This window comes from Lycium barbarum, chromosome 8 (genome assembly GCF_019175385.1).
Source record: "Lycium barbarum isolate Lr01 chromosome 8, ASM1917538v2, whole genome shotgun sequence".
NCBI classification, from domain to species: domain Eukaryota; kingdom Viridiplantae; phylum Streptophyta; class Magnoliopsida; order Solanales; family Solanaceae; genus Lycium; species Lycium barbarum.
The window spans coordinates 82,404,614-82,413,156 of NC_083344.1; positions in this window are offsets into that span (position 1 = coordinate 82,404,614).

Sequence of the window (8,543 nt, forward strand, 5' to 3'; positions counted from 1 at the left end):
GCCTTATATACTACAGCAAGAGCAAGATGGCATTCTACTCAGAACTGATTTTAAAGGTAAGAAACAGGCTACAGGGTTGGAAAGGAAAACTTTTGTCCTTTGGAGGAAGGGCAATTCTCCTAAAGCATGTACTGCAGGCAATGCCTATGCACTTGTTGTCAGCTGTTGACCCTCCATCATTTGTTATTGAGAAATTGCACAAGATCTTTGCTCAGTTTTACTGGAGTAACAATATAGGAGAGAGTGGCAGGCACTGGGCAAAATGGAAATATGTTTGTCTGCCTTTGGAGAAAGGAGGCTTGGGCTTCAGAACACTTGCAGACATTTCAATGGCTTTGTTTGCAAAGCTGTGGTGGAATTTCAGGACAAAACCATCATTATGGAGTGCATTCATGAGCAACAAATACTTGAAGAAGAATAATCCAATCTTAGTTTTTTGGAAGGAAGGATCTCATATATAGAGGAAAATGTTGCAGGCAAGGGACTTGATTGACCATCAAATCTGGTGGCAATCGAGAATAGGATCATCATTATTTTGGTTTGATAATTGGTCTGGACTAGGCCCATTATACTTCATTGTTCCTCCTGAATTTCAGTGTAATGAAGCCATAAAGAATGTTTCTGATGTAGTTACTGATGGTAGGTGGCATGTGACTGCCATTAGAAACAATTTACCTGAAGACTTGGCCGAATACATCTTGAATGAGGTATAGCCACCTGCTAAACCTGGAGAGATTGACAAGCCTCGGTGGATGTTGGAGACAAATGGAGAATTTAGTGTCAAATCTGCATGGGAATATATAAGGAGCAGAGGTGAAAAGAAAGAGGTTTACAAGAAAATTTGGGTCAAGGGATTGCCATTCAAGATAGCATTTCTTATGTGGAGAGTATGGAATTTCAAAGTCCCTCTTGATGATGTAGTGAAGAGTTGGGGATACCATATGCTTTCTAGGTGCTCTTGTTGTGTAGAACCAAAAGAAGAGACTGTACCTCACATATTCTTGAGATGTGCAACTGCTCAAGCAATATGGACATACTTTGGTGCAGCAGCTGGAATTAAGATTGATGGAATGCACTTGCATCAGGTAATCATGCAATGGTGGACTACTGAAGTTCCATCTAAACTTCAGAATATTTTCTATGCTATGCCATCCATCTTAGTTTGGCAGCTTTGGAAGAAAAGAAATGGAGATAATCATAGGGATAAGGTGTCAACTAGTAGAGTTATTTACCAGGCTTCTACTGATATACAACAGCTGGTGAGAATGAGGAAGTCTGGGATCCAAGTAGTTCCACATAGATGGCAGGAAATTCTGAGGATTTTGGAATAATTTGTACCAAAATTACAAGTCACCAAGGTCATGAGGAAGTTTCCACCTGGGGATACTTGGAAGTGCAACACATATGGGGCAACTAGAGGCAACCCTGGTAGAAGTTCCTTTGCCTTTTGTGTCAGAATTTCATGTGGAGATTTGATACATGCAGAGGCTAGGCCAATGGGAGAATGTACAAATACTGAATCTGAGGCACAAGCACTTCTGCAGGCTGCTAGATATTGTTTGTCCAACCATGTTTACTCCTTTATTCTTGAAACTGATTCTTTATTGTTGAAGAATATCTTGGATAGAGAATGGAAACCTCCATGGAACATTGCATTTGTGGTTGAGGAGCTACTAGAGATCATGGACCATGCAGATGTACAGGTTTTGCATATTATGAGAGAGGGTAACCAGTTGGCTGACCATCTTGCTAACTTTTCCCTTGATCATGGAGAGGTAGATATCAACTCATTTGCAGAACTTGATTCAAAGGGAAGAAAGATTCTTAATAGTGACAAACTTCAGTGTCCCTAACTAAGAATCAGGACAAAACGAAGATATTGAGGATGGATTCTGGTTCTAAAATAGGCAGTAGGAAGAATTTCCAAGGCATCATGAAGGTCCATAATTTGGATCATATCTGTCATGATATGGTACAGATGTGGTTCAAAGAAAATGAGGGCAATGCTACTTTGATTCTTGCACAGAATATGATAAGTATGCAATTTTTTCAGTACACCAAAGGTGTTATTTGGCTGCACATTTGGATTCTAGCATTAGCAAAGATTCTGAATGGACAAGTCATCACAGATTACTGGTTTACAGTTCAACTTTGCTGGTTTTTCATGGATTCAAAGAAATATGATATGGAAAGCCTGGAGTACATGAAGTCTTTGGTATCAAGGCTGCAGTGTGTGGTATTGGCACTTAGTGCTCATTCCACTGCAGTTTTGGCATTAAGGAAGAAGTGTGGTGAGGCTCAAGATGGATTTAGAGGATCCTGGATGTATATTGAGAATTCAAGTAAAGGCAGCTGCTTTGAAACTGAGTTTTCTGGTCCCTTGCAACAATGTGACAATGGCAAAATGTTGAGTTGTTGTTGGTGCTGTGCTGATACTTTTCATTCATCATGTTCAAGTCCTTTAGGAGGATAACATGATGAGTCCTTACACACTAACAATATTTTCTATTTTGCAGGCACACATTATGCATGGAAACTGGAAACTTACATTTTTTCTGGAATTTCTACTAAGTTTTGTATCATTGATCCTATTAAATCTGGAAAGGATATAATGCATACTGAGTGGGATTCCAACTTTTGCAAAGCTATTCATATGCTTTGCACCATTGATCCTACTCACATAGCAGATGACATGGTCCCTCTACTAGCTAACAAACACCAGAAGATCAATCTCCTGAGAGTAACTTGGAATTTTGGAAAGGATAAATTTCAAGTTCTAAACAAAGCTGATCACATGCTTTTTCCTATTGATCCTATTCACATAGGACATGATATGGGAATCTCAGAAGTTGATTGGATGGTAGTACTGGATTAATACAACAAAGTGACAAGATGGAATCAAGATTGCTTTGTAAGAATACTTCTTGGGAATAACATGGTTGACTATATATTATATTTTACAGGAATTTGGTATAATCTGCACAGTGGTCACTTGAGGATGGTAGGTTTTCATGATATTTCAGAGCTGGTGTCATGGGAATTAAGGCAAATCCTTACAGTGTCAATCAGTTCCTATATGTGAACAAATCTTTGTGCAGTGGTATTAGCACTTTGTGCTCAATCTGCAGAGGAGATGACATCATATGGAGACTGATTTGGCTGCATTAAGGAAACTTTGGGCATCAGTGGTGCAAGCTCTAGATTATATAGAATGTTTCAAGCATGGGATTCAGATTTGGGACTTTCTATCAGTGTAGAAGCACAAATGCAAGAAAATGAAGAGAAGAAGCTGAGGTGTGCACCAAGGGACCAAACTTGGGACACATGTGCATCAGCAGCTGTCATTGCATCAGTACATATACACCATATATGCAGGCATGTGGAAATGCTGTTTTTGCATTCTCTGGTGGCAGTTTTGTGTGTATATGTATTGACATAAAGGCACAACAGGAAGGTACAACATCACAGTGAAAAGCAGGTGGTCATGAGCACAAAAGGACATGCATACACTACAACAGGCACATATCATAAAGGAGAAGCTACAAGAGCACAATAACAGTTTTGTTGCCAAATTCTGGGCAAAATCTATTTTTTCTAATTTTAGATTTAATTTCAGATTTTTAGTTTTAGTTGCACTATCATTTGGTAATACCAACTTAAGATATCTTATAAGTCTTAAGTTGGTCATTAGCTTAATCATGCATTTTATTGGCCTATATAGCCACATTTGTAAAGACATTTAGCTTGTTTTGCTTTGAGAAAATATATAAAATTAGCCCTAGGCCAAAAGCCTAGTGGACTTTATTTTAAAAAAAAAAAAAAAAAAACTCACTCCCTTGCCTTTCCTTTCCACTGAACCTCAGAACCAAAGTAGTCTAAGTATAATCGAAATCTAGATTAGAAATCTTGAAGAATGCTACTAATATTGCTCCCATTCAGTTTAGGTCAATTCTAACCCTAGAATTTGGAGAAACGGGCCAACAAGGGAAAAACGAGAAGTTCGGAAGCAAAAAGTCAAATTAAGTACTAGGGGATCATAACCCAACCACTAATTGCTGATTTCACTCAAGGATTAGCCTAATTTCCGATTTCAAGCAAAACCCCCAATTTGGGTATAACCCCTAACTCTTTGATTTCGAAATTCAACACTAGAAATGGAATATATACGATTAAGAAGCTTAGATTTATCAAAATCTAACATAAACCCCATCAATTTCATCATTAATAAGCCTAGGGAAAATGTTTATCAAAATCCTCTTCCAACTTCAATTACTAAGGGATTATTAAAGGAAAGGGGGAATCTAAGATGATTATGATTAAGGGAAGAGTAAAGGAATTAGCAAGATTTAACTCCAAGAATATTCCCAAAATATCTCCAAGAACAGTTCCCCAAAGCTTTAATTTCGAAATGGAAATAAATGAGGGTCTGAAGGCTTTTAACACATCATTAATTATAAAAACTGCTCGTAACCCGCTTTAGCATCATTGGGACCGCCCCAGCAGAGCCGCTTCAGCGATCACACGACCGCGTCAGCGGTCAAGGCAAAAATTCTTGGACCGCTCCAACAGCAGGGGTACCGCTCCAGCGGTACCGCTGTCGCGGTGCTGGTGCTGCCAAAGCGGGTACCAGACACCAGAAACATACCCAAGTTTCAATATTTGATCAAATTTTCAGACTAGTTCTCGAGGCCATCTGCTCACATACCAAACACATACACACATAAAAACACGCTACGAACACGCCCGTAGCCTCGGAATTCACAACGGAGGTCTCGTTGACCCAGTTAACCCCCAATGCTTTAATTTCAATTTCCCAACCCAAGTCCCAAATTGCATCCGAGTGCATTGGGAACTGAACCAAATTCACACACAAGTTCTAAATGATCATCCGGGCCTCTCGGAATCGACGAAATCCCGAAAATGGTCCGTTTATCCAAAAGTCAACTTTAGTTCAACCATTTTTCACTTTAAGCCTATATTTCACGGAAGTTACCCGAATTCGGTCTAGACACCTCGAGAAGCGTGCCAATGGTCCCCTGGGTAAAAAATGAGCTAATCAATGCTCGGGAAAGGACGAAAATATCGAAAAAGACTATAACGACCAAACGGGTCGTTACATATTATATTTTGATTAATGGACAACAGCAGGGTTTTTATCAATCTTCTAGAGGGGTTAAGCAGGGAATCCTTTATCACCCACTTTATTTATTGCCATTGGATGAGGTGTTGAAGAAGATGAATATAAATTTGGCATCAAGATGTTGGTGTTGTTCAAGTCCTAATGAGGAGACAATTCAACATCTTTTTGTCAAATCTTATTTGGCTATCAGGACATGTCACGACCCAACCCGCCATGACTTACACCCACACTAACTCCTAGTAGGCGAACCAATACGCCAACACCAAGTAAATCAATGATATTAACAATCAAGTCAACGGAAACAAGCAATGGAATAAACCTCCAAACAACATTCTCACGTACTCATCCACTGATCACTCATGTACATACATGCTAATTGGTGTCTTTGCCCAATAGCCATGACATGCAGGGGACCCATGGTGTTCATGTACCACTCATTCCGGAACTGACCTTGGACTACGAGCCTATAATCTAGGTCATGTCCTCACCCCTTGTCAAATGTGCCTTTTTATATCTAGGTCACATCCTTACCCCTGGTCAAATGTGCCTTCTCGTATATATATATATATATATATATATATATATATATATATATATATATATATATATTGTCACATCACTTTCAATGATCGATTATCAAGTAGTATCTTGATTTCATCAAGAAGATCATATTAACTTCTCACCACAATTGTCATCAAAATATATATCACAACACATCGAATAATGGCATTAAGCCCAAATTATCACTCAATCAATAGCATATAGGAATTCCAACCACACATGATGCCCGAAGACTAGAAATGCTTTCTCCTATCAATCTCATAACGCATACAGTCAACTAATCAAAGTCTAAATCAAGTAGACCGTAACCTACCTCAACTGCAGAGCTGGAACACTGCGAATCACTCGACTATGGCCTTTCCCTTCCGTAACGCCTCGGAACGCTCAAAGTCTAGCAATTAAGATGCTAATTAAGTCACAATCACTCTAGTCAAAAATATAAATTCAATGAACACCCTTCCACTTTACCCCTTTCTAATGGGTGAATGCTTACTAGGTGTAAATCATCCTAACATTGGCCTTAGAAACCATAAACTTTCAATTCATAAGGTTATTCACTCAAGTTATCTCTTACAAGAAATTTCTATGGTCAAGCTACCATCTTTATGAAACCCTAAGTCTCAATTCACTTAGTTTATGTCTCTAACGGTTAAATATTTTGTTAGAAAGTGATAACCCAAGCCTTTAGATGATAATCACACAATGACATTCATAACCCACCAAAAGTCGATTAAGTTCTAGGGTTTCTAGTCCCAATTCACCATTATAGACCCATTAGAATGATGAAAATCTTAAAGAAGAAAGGGTAATGAAGAAAGGGATAGTTCAGACTTACCTCTCAATAATATTCTTGCCCTAGCCTTAAAATTTCGCTCTAGGTGCTACTTGGGAACTGTGTTGGAGTTTTATGAATATAGAATTCAGAACTAAGTGTTTAAAAATTGGGATTCTGCCCCCGTCGATCGCTGCGGCGGTCATTTTGTCGCTGCAACGGTCTCGCTATAGCGAGCAAGGGCTCGCTGTAGCGGACCTCCACTAATGCTACCTTCCGCAGTGGCAAGCACGGACCCGCCATAGCGCAACCTCTACAGCGGTCCAGTGTCCGTCATAGCGGACACCGCACTTCGTATAAGTCCGCGGCGGCGAGAGATCCGCCCCTACAGCGGCCCCGCCGCAGTGGTGCCACTAAACTAGTGGGCTCGCTAATTTCTCCAGTTTTTCACTCTACCATACTACACTTCATCCGAGGCCGCACAAACACAAACAAACAAGCACATTAATGTAAAAGCATCATACAGACTCATTTGTGGCCTCGGAATCCACAATAGAGATCTAATTTCCTATGTCACCCCCCAATGGACTCAACACAACCAAACAATAATCACAAACAAGCTAAGTTTTCAATTTTTAGGCTTCTACATTTGGGCCTCTATTAGCTCGTTCTACCCTTGGAAGGGTTCTATTTAGTGGGTGATCCAAAATTTTCCATAACGACCGGGAGGGTCATTACATCGAATACCAATTAAAACACCGTTCATCCCCGAACAGACAAGGATGAGGAATCTGGGAAAAGTACCTGTCTCGGTGAAAAGCTGAGGATACTTGCTATGCATATTCGATTCTATTTCCCAAGTAGCTTCCTCAACTGGGTGATTTTTCCACTGAACTTTCACGAAGGCTATTTCCTTCGACCTCAACTTGCTAACTTCTCTACCTAAGATCGCGATAGGCTCTTTCTCATAAGTCAAGTTCTCATCTAGTAAAACTGAATCCCAACGAATTATGTACAAACCATAGCCATAATACTTCTTCAACATCGAAACGTGAAATACCGAATGAACGCCTGATAAGCCCGAAGGTAAAACCAACTCATAAGCTACCTCCCCCACACACTTGAGCATCTCAAATGGCCCAATAAATCTCGGGGTGAGCTTGCCCCACTTCCCAAACCTCATCACACCCTTTATAGGTGAAATTTTCAACAAAACTTACTCTCCCTCCATAAACTCAAGATCTCGGACCTTTCGGTCCGCATACTCTTGTTTCCAACTCTGGGCAGCCAAAGGCTTTGCTTGAATCACCTTCAGCTTCTCTAAGGCCTCTCTCAGAAGGTCTGTACTCCAAGGTCTCACCTCAAACGTATCGAATCAACCAATAGGAGACCTATACTTCCTCCTGTACAAGGCCTCAAATGGAGCCATGAGGATGCTCGAGTGGTAGTTGTTGTCATATACGAACTCTGCCAATGGTAAGAACAGATCCCAGTTACCACTAAAATCTATCACACAAGCTCGAAGCATATCCTCAAGAACCTAAATAGTTTGCTCGGACTACCCGTCAGTCTAAGGGTGGAAAGCTGTACTAAGGTTCAACCTAGTACCAAATTCCTCATGCAGATGTTTCCAAAATCGAGATGTAAACGTCGCGCCTCTATCGGATACGATGGAAATAAGAACCCCATGCAATCTAACAACCTCACGAATGTAGACCTTAGCTAGTTTCTCAGCGTCATAAGTTATCCGAACCAGAATAAAATGAGCCGACTTAGTCAGCCTGTCAACGATAACCCATATGGAATCAAATTTCCCTAACGTCTTTGGAAGACCAACCACGAAACCCATTGCTACTCTTTCCCACTTCCACTTACGAATGGGTATTCTCTAAAGTGTACCCCCAGGTTTCTGATGTTCATACTTCACCTGTTGGCAGTTCAAACACTGAGCAACGAACTCCGCTATGTCACGCTTCATCCTAGCCCACTAATAATGTTGTCTCAGATCTCAATACATCATAGTAGCGCCAGGATGAATGGAATACCTCAAACTGTGGGCCTCTGCAAGAA